Raw genomic sequence first — 22,551 nt, forward strand, 5'->3', positions numbered from 1 at the left:
CCTGAGCCAGCTTGAAGCATGAAAACTTGGAATCCCCGAGAATGTTATGGAGAGGAAGACTGATGACATTGAAGGGGGACAAGAATCACTGGCAAGCTCACTCTCTAATGCAAAGGAAAGCGAAAGCTCAACAACTGCAGCAAAAGGGGGTGAAGTGATATAGGAGACTCTCTCTTGGAGATTGAAAAGACCTTTACACAACTACTCAGGGAACCCCTGACAGCTTGGATGGTCTGATTGTGGGACACAGGAGGTGATGCTGTGTCCTTAGACAAGGATTAAGCAGAAAAATAATGAGTAAAATCACCACCTACCCAGATCTGTGGCAACACTTTCATAATGCAAGGGAATTATAAACGTATGGACTGGATCATTGTAGCTGTGTGAGAGGCTTACCTAATGAAGGAGGTTTACCAGGAGGGACAACCTGTTGGCAGTTAATCAAAAAGGCCCAGGGGCCTCTCAAAGAATTAAGAATGAAACAAGCCATCTATGCTCAGGTTTTTGCAGGGTCTGATAAGGAAGTTATTACTGCCAATATTAAAAACTAATTGCTACAGGGTGCACCAAGAGCATGGCATGGCCCTTTGCTGTCTTTGTTTAATCTTATAGTGGAATAAGATGTAAATGATGTGGGAGAAGCCACCACAGATTTGGGAGAAACCAAGAAAGTCAGGGACAGAGTATTCCTGGTAATCTGACAAAGGCTAACACATGGGAAGAAAAAAACTCCACAGAAAGAGGGAGAAAAAAGGGGAAAGACCCCAATAAAGGTCTCATGTAAGCAAATGTAGAAGGATTTATTGGGAGCGGGAACAACACTCTGAGGAGAAATAGACAATCTAATGCTGTATTAGTAGCGTGGCTCCCATCTGCCCCAGAGATTAGGAGAGAGGCCAAGGTCTAACCCACCTGCAAGCAATGGGTGGGGGGTGGCAATCGGGAGCCCCATACTGAGCTCACCATTTACTTGTACCCCCACATACAGAGAAGACTATTGCCATAGTAGATACTGGGCCAGAATGTACTTTAGTACATGGAAATCCAGAAGGACACCCTAGTCAGTGGTCTGCCATTGATGGTTATGGGGTTGGGGGGAAATGATCTAAGTAAAAAGAACTTTAATACATTTAGTTATTGAAAAGACTTCTCTTGCCCTATATATGGCGTTTATTTCCTGTATTCCAGAAAACACTATAGTCATGGATATTCTGTTATGAAAGACTTTGCAAACTTCAGTGGGTTAATTCAGATTGAAGGTGCATGTAGTAAAGGCTATTCTCAGTGGAGAGGCAAAATGGTAACCTGTACAACTCCCTGTCCCTAGGCAGGTTGTCAATGTCAAACAATGCAAATTGACTGGGTGTGTGGTGGTGGGGGTGAGGGGAGATGCTGAAATAAGTGCAACTATTGAGGAACTGGCAAAGGTACATATTATCCTTGCAGCTCAAAGCCTGTTTACCAGCGTCATCTGACCTGTATGCAAACCAGGTGCAAATCAGAAAGTGCCTGGTAGTTGACTATGAATTAATGGAACTGAATAAGTTAACCCTGGCCATATGTGCTGTGGTTCCTAATATTACTCAGGTAGTCAAACACACAGTGTTGCGCTGGAGACGTTATGCTCTCAGATTTGGCTAATGCAATTTTCAGCATTTCTTTCTCTGAATAATCACAGTATTAATTTGCTTTTACCTGGTAAGGTCTGCAGTGGACCTTTCAAGTGTTTTCCCAGGGATATCTTCACAGACCTACTATTTGTCATGGAATGGTGGCTAGAGACTTTTCTTTGTTCTCATTCCTGTCTTCTCTTTCTTAGTTTCATTATATCAGTGACATTATGTTGACCTTGGAAAATTTTAATGTGTTACAGGAAAATCTAACAGCATTGTGTGACTTTTTATGGGAACAAGGGTAACCAATCAACCCTTGGAAGATTCAGGGCCCAGAGTAAAGTTTTTAGGGGTTGTGTGGTTGGGTAAGACTCATTTGATATGGGGTATATTACTTGACAAAGTCCAGCAATTTCTAACTCTAAAAAACAGTAAAAGAAATCCAAATATTTGTGGCATTTTGGGGTTATTGGAAAGCATTCATCTCACATTTAGCCCAGAATTTGAGACCATTATATAGACTTATCATAAAATGGAAATATTGAGTTTGTGGCACACCTCAGCAAGAAGCTTTGAACAGACTTAAGTGCTAGTATGGCAAGTGTAAGCCTTAGGCACCACTTTAGAGGGAATAGCTAGGACTTTGGATGTGACTACTACTCCTGAGATGTGAGCTGGGTCTGTGGTAATCACAGAATGGTAAGTCAGTTCCTTTAGGATTTTGGTCACAATTATGGAAAGGAGCCAAAACCAGATGCTCTCCCATTGAACATTAAGTACCAGTAGTATATAGTGCTTTACAGCAAGTCTTTCAGATTGAATGCCCACTTTGAATGAATAACTTCATAGCTGGTTTGGGTCCTGGGGCACCTGTGACCAGAAGCTGCTTCTCCTATTAGGTGTTACACTCATATGTTGCTTACTGTCCTGTTTTTGTCTTTAGTGTTGCTGCAACATTTGTCTCCAATGGAGCCAATATGTTGTTGCTAAAGCTGTATGATATCAAGAACCCTACCTCTAAGCCCAGGGACTATTGTGAAAGAAGTGGGAGCATGAGAATGTAAGGGCCAGTTTTGAGGCATGGAATGTACGAAAATAGCCTATTGCATGGCAAGAGTGATGCCCTTTTGAAGAAAAACTGGCATGATGATAGATGTTTGGTTCCTGCATACCAAGGCATTCCTGCAGCAAGGTCTTAAAACAAGTCCTATATCATAAATAACCCCTCATAAAGATACTTCTCTAACATCTGCAGTGGTCACCAGTTTTGGCAAGAAGTCTGAGATATGATCAGATATATATATTTTAACTTAAACACTTGCTACTTAAAGAATGTTTTCTAGAAGATGGTTGTGGGGATCCACTGTCTTGCAGCAGCTTAAGATATTGCTTCTGTTTGTAAGTCCCTATTAACTATTTTCTTTCTGAGAAACTGGATTTGTCAACCTCTTTCTTTTGTCTCTCAGCTCCCTTGGACTTTGATAAAGATTTGGGGTTAGATTTGCATATGCCTGCTTACCCCAGAATACATATGATATTTTTAATTAGGAAAAATATATTGTAAAGATGCCAGTTATCTAAACTTTAATTTGTACATTGAATAACACCCAATGATAATCCCAATAGTACATTATGAAAGTTGGCATCTGAAAAGAAAAACATAAAGAATAATCAATTAAGGAAGAAGAACAATCAAAGAAGAAAAAAAGAAAGAAGAAAATGTTTGGCAGGTCTTGATATACCAGATATAAAATAAACTACAAAACTCCACTGCTTAAAAAATATTGTCTTAATCCATTCAGATTGCTGTAACAAATAAACTATAGGGGTCATAAGAAACAAAAATTTATTTCTCACAGTTCTAGAGACTAAGAAATACAAGATCAAGGTGCTGGCAGATTTGGTGTGTGATGAGGGTCCACTTTCTAATTCATAGACATTGTCTTGCCACTGTGTCCTCACATGGCTGAAGGAGAAGGGAGCTCTCTGGAGCCTCTTTTTAAGAACTTTAATACCATTCATGAGGGTTCCATCCTCATGACCTAATCACCTCCCAATGGCCTCACCACAAAACACCATCACATTGGAGATTAGGTTTCAACATATAAATTTTGGAGACACAAACATATAATCTATAGCAAATGTGATACTGATACAGAAATATTTCATTGAAACATAAGACCCCAGAAAACAGTGCCACAAATATGTAGCAATTTTGTTTGCAATAAAGATGGCATTTCCAATCAATGAAAATGATATACTGCTTAAACAAATGGTATTGGGACAATTGAAAATGAAGTAGGAGAAAAATAGTTTAGATATACATTTCATCCTATGTACAGACAACCACTCCTGACCACACACACTCTCTCGGACAAACTTCAGATTATTTTAGGAATGAAATAAGCAAATAATTTTATAAAGATTATAGAAGAAAATATGAGGCAGTAATTTAGTAATCTTAATGTTTTATTATCTTGATCTAAAATATGTATGTGTTTATGTATGTATATAGGGTGAAATTTTATATCTAGCTCCAATGGTTAAAAGGACTGATACATTTGACTACGGAGAAATTTAAATCTTCTACAGGGTAAAAAACAAAATTACCATCATAGAAATTAAAAAACTACTGATAGATAGGTATGACATCTTTGCATCATCTACATGAGGCAAAGGTTAAGTTTTTAAAAATATATATACATCTATTTTTAAATGATAACTCATTTGGGAAAAAGAGCAAAGGTTATAAGAGGTGATTTACAAGAATAAAAAAGATATGAAAATATTTTCAACCTCACTAGTGATTAGGAAAATATGAATCAAAATAAGATACCCTTTTTTGTCTATGACATTGACAAAAGATTAAAAAATTTACAATATGTTGGCAAAAAAGAAAGAAAATATAGTCTCATAAATTGTTGATAAAAGTGTAATTTCGTAAAGATGTTTTGGTGAAATATTTGTTAATATCTGTCAAAACTTAAACTCTCCCCATTATTTGAGTTCAGTGATTCTACTTTTATTAATTTGTAATATAAACATTACTGTTTATTTATTAGTGGTCAGTGCAGTCAGGTAATAGTAATTCAGCTTAACTATAAAATACCAGGAGGGATAATTGATACCATTTCTTAGATAGGAACTCAGCTTCCTAAAAGTCCACCTCCGGATTAATACCAGAGGATCACAGTTGTCTGAGAAAAACTAGATAATAAATATCCACTTTAACTGAATTCATTTTAAATGGGTACTAAATTTTATTAAAAGTGGTGAAATGTAATATGAGGAAATTTTTTTCAGAAATAAATATAAATATTATGAAAATAAATTTATTTGGTGTGTGATAAAATTAGATTATAATTGCTTCTGTGGGCTATTTCTTCATAAGGTATGGATGGATTAAATGTTGGCATTTTGGGTGTAGTATTTCCAAAAACACTTTATGGTAGCATGATACTAAATCCCCCATTTATGACTTTTGCAACCAAATTATTAAAAGAACCTTATTTATTCCAAAAGACCAAAAGTCCTTTAATGATAAAATAACTAGAAATATATATCACATCATCATAGCTGTCAGTCTTCTCTTCTGTCTATGACAGCAGTTTAGCTATGCCATTTTGCCATTGCAATCATTTTTGTGATTTTAACATTTCTTTAATCTCACTGCATGAAACACATTTCCTCTCGTGAAATTTGTGGTAACATGTTAAAATCAATTTGCATTAATATTTCATATTATTCCAAAACAAACAAATTCAAGTACAACATCTATTGATAATAATGAGCAGGTGACAGACAATAAAGATGTGGTGGGGAGAGAAAGACACCAGTACTACACAGTACCACACAGAGGAAAATTGGAGAGAGGACTACACTTAGAAGTGATTGTTTTATTAGTGAAACTTTTTTCATCTTAGCTTTTCTTCCTTATACAACTGAACTGTGAATTGGGGAATAATATGGAGTACCCATTCAAACATGAATTTCTATAATTACTAGAGCAGTGAAAAATTTGATATAACCTTAATGTTTCTTAATAAGGGAAGGATTAAATACATTATAGTGTATGATAGCAAATACTTCAGATTTATTAATTTATTGACAAATATTTTTTGAGTTCTTATTAGGTACTAGGCTCAAAACAAATTAATTCCCAGCTCTGATGGAGTTTGATTTTATTGAGAGAATACAGACACTAACAAATAAAAAAAAGAAGTACATATTTTAGACATCAATAAGTTCTAATAAGATAACCACCCAATGGTTCTTCCTGTCCATTTTGCAGACAAAACCAATTCACTGAGACCATGGCATTGCAATAAAGAAAGAGTTTAATTGTTATGAGGCTGGCCACGCCCCGTGGGAAACCGAGTTATTACCCAAATCAATCTCTCCAAAAATTATGAGGCTAGGGTTTTTCAAAGATAGTTTGTGGGGCCAGGGAATGGATGCTATGGATTAGTTGGGAATACAATCGTAAGGGTATAGAAAATGGTTCTCTTGTGTGCTAAGTTCATTTCTGAGTAGGGCCACGAGACCGTATGGTGGGTTCAGGTGGAAATGCAGTCATCAGAAATGCAAAAACCTGAAAAGACATCTCAAAAGACCAATCTTAGTTTCTACAATAGTGATGTCATCTGCAGGAGTAATTAAAGTTGCAAATCTTGTGACCTCTGGAATAATGACTGGTACCTGTTTATGTCTACACCTTCACAGAATTCAGGCTCCTCTCATCCTCCTATCCCGGTGGCCTTTCATTATCTTTACAAAGGCAGATTAGTTTAGGGTAAGGGCTGTTATCATTTAAACTATAAACTAAATGTCTCTCACAGTTAGCTTAGCATAAGCCCAGGAATGATTAAGGACAGTTTGGAGGTTAAAGGCAAGATGGAGGTTGGTTAGATCAGATCTCTATTACTGTCATAATTTTCTCACTGTTATAATTTTTGCAAGGGTGATTTCAATAAGATGAATAAAACAAACAGGAAATGATGCAATAAATGATGGTATTTTATGTGGCGTGGCTGGGTATGGATTCTGGAAAAGGTAACAATGGAGTAAAGGAGTAACCTATTTATATCTGAGAAGAACTTTCTAGGCAGAGGAAGAGAAAATGCAAAGGTCCTTAGGCATGTTCTTGATATGTTCAAGGCAGAGCAAAGAGGCCTGCAAGGCTGGAGTATGTTGAGTAGGGGCAAGATACGTGAGATATGATCAGAGGTGTAACAGGGAGCTGCATGAGTTAGGTACTTCTGTGTAACAAAAAAGATCTTGGGGTTTATTTTGAGTGTGAAGAGAAATCATTGGAAGGTTTTGAACAAATAAGTGACATAACCAGAACAACGTGTGTGTGTGTTTTCCTAGTCTCTCTTTCTAAATCAATTACACTTTTTATTACAAACGTAAACACTCTAAAAGTTGTCACTCCCATACTAACAACAAGAGAAAAGCAGAAAACACTAAACATTACCCATGCTTTCTTAAATCCATCACATAATTGAGCACACAGCAATGCCCTGAAACTGGAGAGAGACAGACATGAAAATACAAAGAACTGGAGCACGCTGGAAGCAGAAGCCAGTGAAGCCACTGGAAATGGTAAGAAAACTTAAACTGTGATTGATAAATGGCAAGATTCTAAGTGAGGATTGGCATGAGAGTTAAAAACTCCAGGGTGCCCAGTCTTAAAAAAGTCCTCACACTTTTGTGAGTTTTACCTGCAAGAGCCCTGATAGCTTCTCCCACTAAAGACCAGAGTAAACACCTTCACGTTCTTTTCAGGGGGAGAAGTATAACCATTCTAAATACATCCATAGCATTCTGTTCTTTACTTTAAGATAAACTACTTCACCAGAGCTTAAATAGCAAGGAGGAAGGAAATACCCAACTCTAGCCCCTGCTAGTCTCCCTGTCTCACCTAAGTGGTGGTGGGAGGGGATGAGGGGACTCAGAAGCACTTGGGAAAGTCACAGCCTAAGGGCACAGTCTCATTAAAAGACTGATATCTGTTCGTAGGATTGTAGAATACACTACTCCTTCAATCTTATGCCACATCACAGGGCTGCTGTATCATAACAGAGGATTATGGTTGAAATAACTGCAAAGTGCTCAGACCCTATTTAAGGAGGAGTGTCAAACCCAAAACAAGAGAGACACAAACAAGCATGATAGAGGAATTTGAAACCTCATACCCAACAGCCACAGAAAATTGTAAACACCTTCTAACTCCTAGACATATAAACATAAAACTTAATGCTAAAACCCTATTTGCTTAGTTTCTATTACCTAATATATTATGTTCAGCTTTCAAAAAAATCTACAAGGCATAAAAACAAGTGAAAACACAGTTCGAAGAGACAAAGTAAGCAACAGAACTAGACTCATACAGGATAGAGATTTTGGGATTATCAGATGGAGAACTAAAAATAACTGATTAATATGCTAAGAGCTCTAATGGAAGAAGTAAATGACATAGAACAATTGAACCATGTAAATAGATAGGTTGAAACTCTAAGAAAGATACAAAATGAAATGCTAGACACCAAAAATAAAAAAGAATGAGAAAATGGAGCAGAATATTTAAGAAATGAGAGATAATTACAAAAGGTATAACATATGTATAGTGAGAATAACAAGAAAAAAAACAAACAGAAGAAATATTTGAGGTAATATGGCTTGGAATTTTCCAGAATTGATGACAAACACCAAATCGTGGATCCAGGAAGCTCAGAGACATAAACCAAGGTAAATACTAAAATATATGCATCTTGACATATCATATTCAAATTGCAGGCATAAAAGACGAACAGAAACTCTTAAGACAGAGGGACTGGGGAGAGACAGGTAGAGAGAAAGAGAGAGAGAGAGAGAAAGAGAAAGGGAGACTTTACCTATAAAAGAACAAGAATTGCACTGAGTGTCTCCACAGCAAGCAGGCAAGTAAGAAAAGAGTAGAGTGAAATATTTAACAGTCTGAAAGAAAAAAACAAACAGAATTCTGTGTGTAGTAAATTTATCCTTCAAAAGTGAAGGACAAATACTTTCTGAAAAGGCAAAAACCAAGGGAACTTGTCATCAGTACACCTGCCTTGCAAAAAATATTAAAAGAATTACTTCAGAGAGAAGAAAACAATATAGGTCAGAAACTCAGACCTACGTAAGGAAAGGAATAGTAGTAGAGAAAGAACAAATAAAGGTTAAATACCATGATTTGTTTATTTTTATTAATTGATCTAATGGGTAGCTATTCAAAATAACAAAAACAATATATTGGGTGGTTATAGTTTATAGATAAGTAAAATGAGTGACAACAATGCTATAAAAGATGGGAGGAAGAATTGAGAATACTCTGCTAAGGTACCTGAATTACTTGTGAAACAGTACAGTGTTGTTTGAAAGTGGTCTTTCATTAGTTGTAAATGTATATTGCAAACTCTAGAATAATTAGAAATAATCATGAACAATTTAAAAAGAGGTATTATTGATATGTGTAGAGAAAGGAGAAAACAAATCATATAAAATAATTAAAACCAGAGAAAGCTGAAAAAGAGAGAATAAAAAAAGAAACAAAGAACAAGTGTATAAATAAAAAAAATTTACAAAAATGGTAGATATTTACCCAACTATATCAATAATCACTTTAAATGTGAATTGTCCAACACCAACTAAAAGACTGAGTGGAGAAAACAAACAAACAAACCGAGACCCAACCACATATTGTAAACAAGAAACTCCTTCTAAATATGAAGACATAGAGTAAATAAACACCATGCTAACACTAACCAAAAGAAGACTGGAATAGCTGAATTAATTTCAGACAAAGCAGACATTAGAAGAAAGGAAATTATAAAGGATAAAATGGGTCATTAAATAATAAAAAGTAATCAGTACTCTAAGAAGCCAGAATAGTTTTATTGTGTATATGCCTAATAACAGATTATCAAAATATGTGAGGCAAAAAATGATTAAACTGCAAGCAGAAAAAGGCAAATCTACTCTTATAACTGGAGATTTCAACACACCTCTATCATTAATGAACAGATCCAACAAGCAGAAAATGAGTAAGAATATAGTTACCCTGAAGAGCATCATTAATCAACTGAGTCTAATTGACATTTACCAAATACTTCAGCAACATCAAAATACAAATTTTTCCTAAGCCCACATGGAATATACACCAGGGAACAAACTCTGGTTTATAAAATATACCTCAACAAACTTAAAAGAATAAGAATAATATAAAGTATGTTCTCATATCACAATGGAATTAAACTAGAAATCAATAACAAAAAAGGCTGGAAAATCTCAAAATATTTGGAGATTAAACAGCACACTTCTAAAATCACATAGATCTAAGAAATAGTCTAAAGAGAAACAAAATATTCTTAACTAAATAAATATTAGATACACCTTAACAGAATTTGTGACATGCAGTAAAAGCTGTTCTTAGAGGCAAATTTATAGCACTGAGTTTACATGCAGATATACCTTGGAGATATTGCAGGTACAGTTACAGACCACTACAATAAAGTGAATATCACAATAAAGCAAGTCATACAAAATTTTTGGTTTCCCAGTGCATAAAATATTATGTTTACAATAAACTGTACTAAGTGTGCAATAGCATTATGTCTAAAAAACAATGTGCATACCATGATTTTAAAATACTTTATTGCTAAAACATGCCAGCAATCATCTGAACCTTCAGCAAGTCGTAACCTTTTTGCTGGTGGGTGCTTTTGCCTTGATATGGATAGCTGCTGACTGATCAGGGTGATGGTTGCTGAAGGCTAGAGTGACTACGACAATTTCTGAAAAGAAGAAAACAACGAAGTTCGTCCCATTGATTGACTCTTCCTTTTTTGAAAGATTCCTCTGTAGCGTGTGTTGCTTTTTGATAGCATTTTATCCACAGTAGAACATCTTTCAAAATTGGAATCAATATGCTCTAACCCTGCCCCTGTTTTATCAACTAGGTTTATGTACTCTCCTGAATCCCTTACTGTCATTTCAATGATGTTCACAGCATTTTCACCAGGAGTAGATTCCATCTCAAGAAACCACTTTCCTTGTTCATCCATAAGAAGAAAAAGGATAATCTCCAACAGACAGTTCAGGAACAACTGGACATTCACATGCAAAAAACAAACAAACAAACAAAAAGATGTAGATGCTGAATTACTTCTTTCACAAAAATAAACTCAAATGGACCATAGACCTAAATAATAAAATGCAAAACGTAAAACTTACAGAATATTCCATAGGAGAAAATCTATGTGACCTTCTGTTGATAATTGATGATGACTTCTTAGATACAATACCAAAAGCGTTATCCATGAAATAAAACATTGGTAAGTTGGACTTCATTAAAATAAAAAGCTTTTGTTCTGTGAAAGACACTGGTAGGAGAATGAAAAGACAAAGCACAGAGTGGGACAAAATATTTGTAAAATACATGTCAGAAAAGGACTTGTATGCAAAATACACAAATAACTCTTTAGAAAACTCAACAATATAAAAACAAACAACTCTACCAAAAATGGGCAAAACTCTGAACAAACACCTCACTAAAAAAGATACACAGAAAGCTAGTAAGCATATGAAAAGATGCTCAACATCATATGTCATTAGGAAATGGCAAATTAAAATAACGAGTTACTACTGCATACCTATTAGAATGACTGAAGTTTAAAACCAACAAAAAAACTGACAATACCAAGTGCTGTTGAGGATGTAGAGTAACAGGAACTGTCATTTATTGCTGCTGGAAATGCAAAATAGTACAGTCACTTTGAAAGTTTTTCATGGTTTTTTAGAAAACGAAATGGTCTTATCATTCAGTCACTTTTAGGTACTTAATTAAATAAGTTGAAAACTTATGTCTTCAAAAAACCTGTATGCTAATGTTTATAGCAACTTTATAATTGTCAATTTATAATTTATAATTTGGGCAATTATAAAAATGCTTTTCAAAAGATCAGTGGGAGATATTTATTAATCTAGTAGCTATAAAAAATTATAGTTAGTAGAAATATGTTATTCTGTTCTATATCACTGTAGGATGACTATTGCTAATAAAAATATATAGTTTCAAATAGGTAAGAAGATATTGAGTGTTCCTAAAACAAAGAAATGGTAATTGTTTGAAATAATGGACATGCCAATTACCCTGATCTGATCACTATACATTAGATGTGTTGAAATCTCATTATGTACTCCATAATATGTAGAATTATTGTATGTCAATTAACAATAAAATTCTGAAAAGGTGAATGGAAAAAATGGTATATCTGTACAATGGATTATTATTCAGCCATTCAAAGAATGAGGTATCAAGCCACAAAAAGACATAGAGGAAACTGAATAGCATATTGGTAAGTGAAAGAAGCCAGTTTTAAAAGCCTACATACTGTATGATCCTAACTTTATGACATTTTTTAAAAAGCAAAGTTTTAGAGAAAGTAAAAAAAGCATTAGTTGCCAGGATTTTGCGGGCAAAGGGTGAATGGTGAAAAGGTGAAGCACAGGGGATTTTTAGAGCATGATATATATCGTGTAATGGTGGATAGGTGACATTATGACTTATAAAAACGTAACAATATACAACACAGAGTGAGCCCTAATGTAAACTATTAACTTCTGTTAATAATAATGTATCAATATTGCTTCATCAATGGTAATAAATATAGGACATGATGCAAATTGTTAATAATAGGAGAAACTTTGCCTTGAAAGAGAGGGGCTATATAGAACTCTCTGTACTTTTAATTTTCTGTAAACCTAAAACTGCTCTAAAAAATAAAGTCTGTTAATTAAAAATCCCTCAACACAGAAACAGATAAGCACACAGACAAACATATACTTCATAAACTATAAGGGAAATATCCTTGAAACCACCACCCAGATTTAGAAGTGGAACTTTGTTAACCACCATAACACCTCCCCCAATATGTCCATCCCATTGCACAAAAGTTACCACTATCTTAAACTGTATAGCGATTAGTTTTTAGTGTTTTTCATGGTTTTAGCTTGCAAGGATGTACCTATAAGTACCATAGTTTAGTTTTGCCATTTTAAATAATTTGATATATTCAAGTTTATAAATAAATGTACAGCTAGGGATATTTTGAAAATATCACTATGGGTTTTTGTGTGTGTGTGTGGAATATGGACTACTGCAGTACAAAGATGGAGGCAGGAGGAAACACTAGACTATTACAATGGCAGCTTAAACAAGGGTGTCAGCAAGGAGAGGTAGATGGAATCTCTTCACATTGAGAAAGTTGAATGCCAAAGATTTGGTGATGGATGGCATATAAAATAGGAGAGAAATAGAAGAACTGAAGATGACTGAAAGAAACAAATTGTCACTTGCAGAAAGGGAGAAAGATTGGAACAGTTACAGTTATTTAAAAATCATAAGCAGATCCATACTGATTTTGAGGATGTATGTGATATTAATTTAAAGAACCAATTTTTATTATTTGAGTATAATATAGTAAGTAATACAAGAGTATGTCCTCTTTCTACATCTTTCAAAAATGTGTGCACATTTATTTTACATTTTTTATAATAAAGGAAAATATGGAAAATAATCTAAAAACTGCACATAATTGGATCTATGGGAAAGAGAATTTTACAGTAATGTATGAGAGACTACTAATTTTATTGTAGAACCCTCAGTACTCTTTAGTTGTTAATATGAACATATTATTTCTGTAACTCAAATAATCAAAATTCTGCATACATATATGTGCATATATATACACCATAATTTTGAGCATACCAAGTCTTTTCCCTACAATGAATACATAGCTTGTAAGTTTAGAACTATAAAATAGTTTTGAATACCATGATTTTCAATTGCAGGCAGTTGAGAGTGAAAAACTGATTCAATAGGGGCCCAAGCCAGCCTCAAAAAGCCCAAAGAACTGGAGGTGTCGGAGAGAGTTCTTCATCCCCAAATCCCCCAGAAGGAATGTGAAAGTACTGAGAGGAACAGTGGATTGCAAGCTGGTTGGAGTAGGACAAAGAGGATAGATAGTGACACTAGCCACTGTAGAATCGGACAGGACTGTGGACACCCGTCATTATTTCTGGTTTATCACAAAGGCTCAGGTGGGATGAAATACCGTGTCAGAGGGGAGGGAAACTAGGATAAACTGAATCTCTTCTCTTAAAATAATAATAATGGCAAGCCCTTAAAATCTTAGATCAGCTCCAAGTAGAGAGGATAAAGGGGCAGGGAAAGCAGATAATATGGAATTGACTCAGTTTAAATACAAAATTAAACACATTTAAATCAGGAAGTATTTGAGAAGAAGTACTAGTGTGTGTGTGTGTGTGTGTGTGTGTGTGTGTGTGTGCGCGCGCTCTCAAATAGCTTAAGGGAGGGTCAGGGAGAAAGAGAGACAGAGGCTCTGGAGGATGGCAAAAAATAACTTTTGTGTGAGCATTTCGTGAAGTGACCACTTAATAGCAATTTAAGTTTATTTATTGTAAACATAGATTTGAGAGTTTGATATTTACAGTTTGATATTAATTTTACTGGGTGCTTTTTTGCAGTTTCTGCGTGATTTTATTCAAAAAAATATGTCCATTTTATCTGGGTAAATTAAAAAATTATCTGTGTTTTCAAAGGAATTAATTTTTTATGAAATTCCTGGTTACCTGAAAACTATTGATTTTTAAATTCATTAAATTTTGGTATGTTTACATTTTAGTGTAAAGTCAGTATGTTTATAATACGCATGATGAAAATCTCACCTGTTTTCCTTATATGTATAAAAACAACAATGGTATTCATTAATGTTTTCTGGTTATCAGGTATTACATACACACAAACACTCATATAAGGGAAAAAAGGCCGTTTGTTATATTACTGATGGGGAAGATTCAAAGGGAAAATAATAAAAATATGTTGAAAACTATGCTTTAAACTATGTTTGCTTTGCAAGCTATGCAGATTGACGTTTCAAATTGTGATTAGAGAAAATAGAGAATAATTACATTGAGTCTTTTCCAACTATGCATGCTGGTGTTCCAAAGAATGACAGGTCAGTTGAGGCATTAGTACAGGTCCTTTTAGCTGGATTCTTCTTTCTCTTTTAAATGGCATCAGTCAGCTGCAATTTCAGATCTATTGTCTATAGACCAAGCCCAGGGCAAGATCTTACTGTGGCACAATGACCTTTTTTATTTCTTTTCTTATAGTTCCATTAGTCTTCTTAATCTGTCTAATGCGACAAGTTTATGTCAGATAGCATTGTCTTAAACTGACATTACTTTGTCAGAATTTTCCAAACAGTTTAACAATTTGCCAGCTGTTGCTTTTCATAAAGAAAAGAAGGTTATATGTATTATTCAGCTGATGGTAGTGCAGGAGAAAAAAGGAAAGGAGGGGAGAGAAATTGTTCATTTCCAGTGCCCTAGCTTTTTAAACTTTGCCTGTGTTTTGAGGGTGCTGATACAGGGTGAAATAACCAAAGTGTAACTGGAAAGCAAGAAAGTGGTACTTTGGATGTATTTTCTGCAGTTATTTAGTAATCATTTTCTTTTGGGGAAACTTTATATTTTATAACTTGAAATCAATTTCTTTTATGCTAGAAGTAAATTCCTCCAGACTTGACTTTTATAAACATACATGGAGGTATATTCACATACACACACACTCACGTTTTCCTCTCCACTGAAGCTCATCTTGTGCTCTTGTTCTCTGGTCACCTCAAATGTTTATACTCTCCCAAGGACAGGATTAGAAGAAATTCACTTATTACAGTGTTCAGTGATAATTGATAGCTGTGCTGAATAATGAGAATAATCTATTAACTTGAAGAATGGCTCTATATTGGCTAATTATGATGGAGTTACAACATTATATTACAATAAAGAATGGATAAAATAATGTACCAAATTCTACAAGTTTGCTTATAAGGATGTAGAATGTTGTTGTCCACAGAACTATTTAGGTACATGTTTTGGGATTTGGGAGAAGGCAGGAAAATATATGTTTTAAACAGATATTTTTCATCAGTTTGAGGTTTTTATGGCCCATACATAAAGATTGTACTCTCATTACCAGACAGATGCTAAATGCTCACATAAAGAGAGTAAATATCTCTTCTGAGAAGCAATGTGGCCTATGTGTATTCATATGTGGAAAGCCAAGATGGAATATTCATAAAATACTAAGAATTCATGTCAAACAGGAATCAATGAGATGTAATGCAAGAATCAAAAGTTCTCAGAAGACAAAAAGATAGAGGAGCCAGGGAATTATACATTTTTATCAAGTTATAAACAGATTCTTGTTTAGAGATTTTTAAATCAAGTGAGTAGTACTTCCTACTGGTGTATGAAAAGTAATAGACTTTTATTATCATTGAGTCAAGAAGAATGAGATCAATATGAATCAATTTAAAGAATTTTCAAAAGGAAAGTCGATAGACCTTGGGTATTCTAGAAGTGTATACATGAATCAGTGTAGGGTTTTTTTTGTTTTAAATTTCTCAGTTTTTGCAATATCTATTTCAACTATGTTGACCCAATAGTTGCCTCCATTGTTCTTTAGGATTTACGTGAGTCCCAGTGGGAAAGGAATGAGAAGATTGGCAGCCTGATACAGCAGTACCTTCTCTTTCATGGCTGCCTTCCTGGTTTTCTGGTTCAAAAGGTTGAACTTCTGTCTCCTTTTCCTGCTCATGCCATAGGCTCCTTGCTATTTTAGGGTCCTGATTACTGAGGTAGATCCTCATCCCAGACTGCCTTTGCCTTCTTGCATGCTTCTGGGGTTTGTCTGACTTCCTTACTTTTTCTCCCAGGCTTATCCTCACCCACTCTTGGCATTCTTTTTGCCTGAGTGACCTCAAGAGGTAACTGTTTAAAAGTAAAAATATTAGAATGAAAATTAATTGAGGGCAGGGGTCATCTTGCTCTTAGCTCTTTATAAGTGACTAAAATAATACTTAGTGTGGTAGGCAGAACAATGACTGCTAAATATGCCCACGTTGTAATCGTGAAACCTGTGAATATGTTACCTTCTATGGCAAAGGGACTTCATATATGTGGTTAAGCATCTTGAGATTGGGAGATTTTTCCTGGATTATTTGAATAGGCCCTGTGATAGTGCGATATAATAAGAAACAGAGAGTCTCTGTTCCAGTTCCTGGCACATAGCTCCTAAAACTCCTGGAATCTCTGAAGTGATGAGTGTCTTTTGTTTGCTAATGAAATGACTGGTGTCTGGCAGCTCCTGGATAACTTCAGGATATAGGCAGGCCACCAGAATGACCAAAGCCTGACTAAAGTTTGGGACTTTCAGCTCTATGTCCTGACCCCTGGGGAGGGGAGAGGGGTTGAGTTGATCACCAGTTGCCAATGATGTAATTAACCATGCCTATGTAATTAAGCGTCCATAGAAACCCAAAAGAATGTCAATTGAGGAGCTTTGGGATAGCTGAACACATGGAGATTCCTTGAGGGTGGCATGCCTAGAGAGGGGATAAATGCTCCATGCCCCTTCCCACATACCTTGCCTTATCCATTATTATCCATATAATAAATGGTAAACATAAGTAAAGTGTTTCCTTGAGTCCTGTGAGCTGTTCGCAAATTAATCAAACCTGAAGAGGGGGGAAACATGGGAACCCTGGTTTATAGCTGATTGGTTAGAAGCACACGACACAACCTGGGGCTTGCAATTGGCATCTCAAGAGAAGAATAGCCTGTGGGATTGAGCCCTTAACCTATAGGACCTGACACTACCTCCAGGTAGATAGTATCAGGATTGAATTAAATTGTAGGACACCTAGTTGGTGTCTGCTGAAGAACTGATTAATTTCTGCTGGGGAGAAATTCCCACACACTTTGGTGACAGGTGGTGAAATATTCTGTGTTGAGTATGTGAGAATAGAAAAAGAAAACACTTTAGTTTGTCCCATCTCTTCAGAAGCCCTAAATGTAATCACAAATATTCATACAAGACTGAGGCAGAAATGCTCTAGAAAAAGGGGAGACAATGACTAAGGAAGCACAGATGGCAGTGATAAAGCCAGTAGCCAAAGAATGCAATTAGTCTCTGTAAGTGGAAAAGGCAAGGAACAGGTTCTCTCTTGAAGCCATCTAAAGAAACCAGCTGCTGACTTCCTAATTTTTGCTTTTTAAGACGCATTTTGGACTTCTGATCTGCAGAACTGTAAGAGAATACAGATGCCCCTTGACTTATAATGAGATTATATCTCATAACTCCATTGTAAGTTAAATTTTTTATTTTTTTATTTTTATTTTTTTAAATTTTTTAATTTTTTTTATTATACTTTAAGTTCTAGGGTACATGTGCATAACGTGCAGGTTTGTTACATATGTATACTTGTGCCATGTTGGTGTGCTGCACCCATCAACTCGTCAGCACCCATCAATTCGTCATTTATATCAGGTATAACTCCCAATGCAATCCCTCCCCCCTCCCCCCTCCCCATGATAGGCCCTGGTGTGTGATGTTCCCCTTCCCGAGTCCAAGTGATCTCATTGTTCAGTTCCCACCTATGAGTGAGAACATGCAGTGTTTGGTTTTCTGTTCTTGTGATAGTTTGCTAAGAATGATGGTTTCCAGCTGCATCCATGTCCGTACAAAGGATGCAAACTCATCCTTTTTTATGGCTGCATAATATTCCATGGTGTATATGTGCCACATTTTCTTAATCCAGTCTGTCACAGATGGACATTTGGGTTGATTCCAAGTCTTTGCTATTGGGAATAGTGCCACAATAAACATACGTGTGCATGTGTCTTTATAGCAGCATGATTTATAATCCTTTGGGTATATACCCAGTAATGGGATGGCTGGGTCATATGGTACATCTAGTTCTAGATCCTTGAGGAATCGCCATACTGTTCTCCATAATGGTTGAACTGGTTTAGAATCCCACCAACAGTGTAAAAGTGTTCCTATTTCTCCACATCCTCTCCAGCACCTGTTGTTTCCTGACTTTTTAATGATTGCCATTCTAACTGGTGTGAGATGGTATCTCATTGTGGTTTTGATTTGCATTTCTCTGATGGCGAGTGATGATGAGCATTTTTTCATGTGTCTGTTGGCTGTATGAATGTCTTCTTTTGAGAAATGTCTGTTCATATCCTTTGCCCACTTTTTGATGGGGTTGTTTGTTTTTTTCTTGTAAATTTGTTTGAGTTCTTTGTAGATTCTGGATATTAGCCCTTTGTCAGATGAGTAGATTGCAAAAATGTTCTCCCATTCTGTAGGTTGCCTGTTCACTCTGATGGTAGTTTCTTTTGCTGTGCAGAAGCTCTTTAGTTTAATCATATCCCATTTGTCAATTTTGCCTTTTGCTGCCCTTGCTTTTGGTGTTTTAGACATGAAGTCCTTGCCCATGCCTATGTCCTGAATGGTATTGCCTAGGTTTTCTTCTAGGGTTTTTATGGTATTAGGTCTAACATTTAAGTCTCTAATCCATCTTGAATTAATTTTCATATAAGGAGTAAGGAAAGGATCCAGTTTCAGCTTTCTACTTATGGCTAGCCAATTTTCCCAGCACCATTTATTAAATAGGGAGTCCTTTCCCCATTTCTTGTTTCTCTCAGGTTTGTCAAAGATCAGATGGCTGTAGATGTGTGGTATTATTTCTGAGGACTCTGTTCTGTTCCATTGGTCTATAGCTCTGTTTTGGTACCAGTACCATGCTGTTTTGGTTACTGTAGCCTTGTAGTATAGTTTGAAGTCAGATAGCGTGATGCCTCCAGCTTTGTTCTTTTGACTTAGGATTGTCTTGGCAATGCGGGCTCTTTTTTGGTTCCATATGAACTTTAAAGCCGTTTTTTCCAATTCTGTGAAGAAACTCATTGGTACCTTGATGGGGATGGCATTGAATCTATAAATAACCTTGGGCAGTATGGCCATTTTCATGATATTGAGTCTTCCTATCCATGAGCATGGTATGTTCTTCCATTTGTTTGTGTCCTCTTTGATTTCACTGAGCAGTGGTTTGTAGTTCTCCTTGAAGAGGTCCTTTACATCCCTTATAAGTTGGATTCCTAGGTATTTTATTCTCTTTGAAGCAATTGTGAATGGAAACTCATTCATGATTTGGCTCTCTGTTTGTCTGTTACTGGTGTATAAGAATGCTTGTGATTTTTGCACATTGATTTTGTATCCTGAGACTTTGCTGAAGTTGCTTATCAGCTTAAGGAGATTTTGGGCTGAGTCAATGGGGTTTTCTAAATATACAATCATGTCATCTGCAAACAGGGACAATCTGACTTCTTCTTTTCCTAACTGGATACCCTTTATTTCTTTCTCTTGCCTGATTGCCCTAGCCAGAAATTCCAACACTATGTTGAATAGGAGTGGTGAGAGAGGGCATCCCTGTCTTGTGCCAGTTTTCAAAGGGAATTTTTCCAGTTTTTGCCGATTCAGTATGATAATGGCTGTGGGTTTGTCATAAATAGCTCTTACTATTTTGAGGTATGTTCCATAATACGGAATTTATTGAGCGTTTTTAGCATGAAGGGCTGTTGAATTTTGTCAAAAGCCTTTTCTGCATCTATTGAGATAATCATGTGGTTCTTGTCTTTGGTTCTGTTTATATGCTGGATTATGTTTATTGATTTGCGAATGTTGAACCAGCCTTGCATCCCAGGGATGAAGCCCACTTGATCATGGTGGATAAGCTTTTTGATGTGCTGCTGAATCCGGTTTGCCAATATTTTATTGAGGATTTTTGCATCGATGTTCATCAGGGATATTGGTCTAAAATTCTCTTTTTTTGTTGTGTCTCTGCCAGGCTTTGGTATCAGGATGATGTTGGCCTCATAAAATGAGTTAGGGAGGATTCCCTCTTTTTCAATTGATTGGAAGAGTTTCAGAAGGAATGGTACCAACTCCTCTTTGTACCTCTGGTAGAATTCAGCTGTGAATCCATCTGGTCCTGAACTTTTTTTGGTTGGTAGGCTGTTAATTATTGCCTCAATTTCAGAGCCTGCTATTGGTCTATTCAGGGATTCAACTTCTTCCTGGTTTAGTCTTGGAAGAGTGTAAGTGTCCAGGAAATTATCCATTTCTTCTAGATTTTCTAGTTGATTTGCGTAGAGGTGTTTATAGTATTCTCTGATGGTAGTTTGTATTTCTGTGGGGTCAGTGGTGATATCCCCTTTATCATTTTTTATTGCATCTATTTGATTCTTCTCTCTTTTCTTCTTTATTAGTCTTGCTAGCTGTCTGTCAATTTTGTTGATTTTTTTCAAAAAACCAACTCCTGGATTCATTGATTTTTTGGAGGGTTGTTTCTGTCTCTATCTCCTTCAGTTCTGCTCTGATCTTAGTTATTTCTTGCCTTCTGCTAGCTTTTGAATGTGTTTGCTCTTGCTTCTCCAGTTCTTTTAATTGTGATTTGTTAGAGTGTCAATTTTAGATCTTTCCAGCTTTCTCTTGTGGGTATTTAGTGCTATAAATTTCCCTCTACACACTGCTTTAAATGTGTCCCAGAGAGTCTGGTATGTTGTATCTTTGTTCTCATTGGTTTCAAAGAACATCTTTATTTCTGCCTTCATTTCGTTATGTACCCAGTAGTCATTCAGGAGCAGGTTGTTCAGTTTCCATGTAGTTGAGCGGTTTTGATTGAGTTTCTTAGTCCTGAGTTCTAGTTTGATTGCACTGTGGTCTGAGAGACAGTTTGTTAAAATTTCTGTTCTTATACATTTGCTAAGCAGTGCTTTACTTCCAATTATGTGGTCAATTTTGGAATAAGTGCGATGTGGTGCTGAGAAGAATGTATATTCTGTTGATTTGGGGTGGAGAGTTCTATAGATGTCTATTAGGTCTGCTTGGTGCAGAGATGAGTTCAATTCCTGGATATCCTTGTTAACTTTCTGTCTCATTGATCTGTCTAATGTTGACAGTGGAGTGTTGAAGTCTCCCATTATTATTGTATGGGAGTCTAAGTCTCTTTGTAAGTCTCTAAGGACTTGCTTGATGAATCTGGGTGCTCCTGTATTGGGTGCATATATATTTAGGATAGTTAGCTCTTCCTGTTGAATTGATCCCTTTACCATTATGTAATGGCCTTCTTTGTCTCTTTTGATCTTTGATGGTTTAAAGTCTATTTTATCAGAGACTAGGATTGCAACCCCTGCTTTTTTTTGTTCTCCATTTGCTTGGTAGATCTTCCTCCATCCCTTTATTTTGAGCCTATGTATGTCTCTGCATGTGAGATGGGTCTCCTGAATACAGCAGACTGATGGGTCTTGACTCTTTATCCAGTTTGCCAGTCTGTGTCTTTTAATTGGAGCATTTAGTCCATTAACATTTAAGGTTAATATTGTTTTGTGTGAACTTGATCCTGCCATTATGCTATTAACTGGTTATTTTGCTCGTTAGTTGATGCAGTTTCTTCCTAGCCTCGATGGTCTTTACATTTTGGCATGTTTTTGCAATGACTGGTACCGGTTGTTCCTTTCCATGTTTAGGGCTTCCTTCAGGGTCTCTTGTAAGGCAGGCCTGGTGGTGACAAAATCTCTAAGCATTAGCTTATCTGTAAAGGATTTTATTTCTCCTTCACTGATGAAACTTAGTTTGGCTGGATATGAAATTCTGGGTTGAAAATTCTTTTCTTTAAGAATGTTGAATATTGGCCCCCACTCTCTTCTGGCTTGTAGAGTTTCTGCCGAGAGGTCTGCTGTTAGTCTGATGGGCTTCCCTTTGTGGGTAACCCGACCTTTCTCTCTGGCTGCCCTTAAGATTTTTTCCTTCATTTCAACTTTGGTGAATCTGGCAATTATGTGTCTTGGAGTTGCTCTTCTTGAGGAGTATCTTTGTGGTGTTCTCTGTATTTCCTGAATTTGAATGTTGGCCTGCCCTACTAGGTTGGGGAAGGTCTCCTGGATGATATCCTGCAGAGTGTTTTCCAACTTGGTTCCATTT

The 22,551-nt window shown here is 36.1% G+C and overlaps 1 long non-coding RNA gene across 1 annotated transcript in view; it reads left to right on the forward strand.

The window, feature by feature from the left end:
- The first annotated feature begins 12,447 nt into the window (after window positions 1-12,447).
- The window catches only part of LOC115896438, a 28,028-nt gene continuing 17,924 nt past the window's right edge, over window positions 12,448-22,551 (forward strand). The window contains exons 1-2 of the long non-coding RNA XR_004056315.1: window positions 12,448-12,768; window positions 17,548-17,550. This is a non-coding gene — a long non-coding RNA (uncharacterized LOC115896438). The remainder of the gene's footprint in view (window positions 12,769-17,547; window positions 17,551-22,551) is intronic.

The sequence above is a fragment of the Rhinopithecus roxellana genome, chromosome 3 (genome assembly GCF_007565055.1).
Source record: "Rhinopithecus roxellana isolate Shanxi Qingling chromosome 3, ASM756505v1, whole genome shotgun sequence".
In the NCBI taxonomy this organism is placed as follows: Eukaryota; Metazoa; Chordata; class Mammalia; order Primates; family Cercopithecidae; genus Rhinopithecus; species Rhinopithecus roxellana.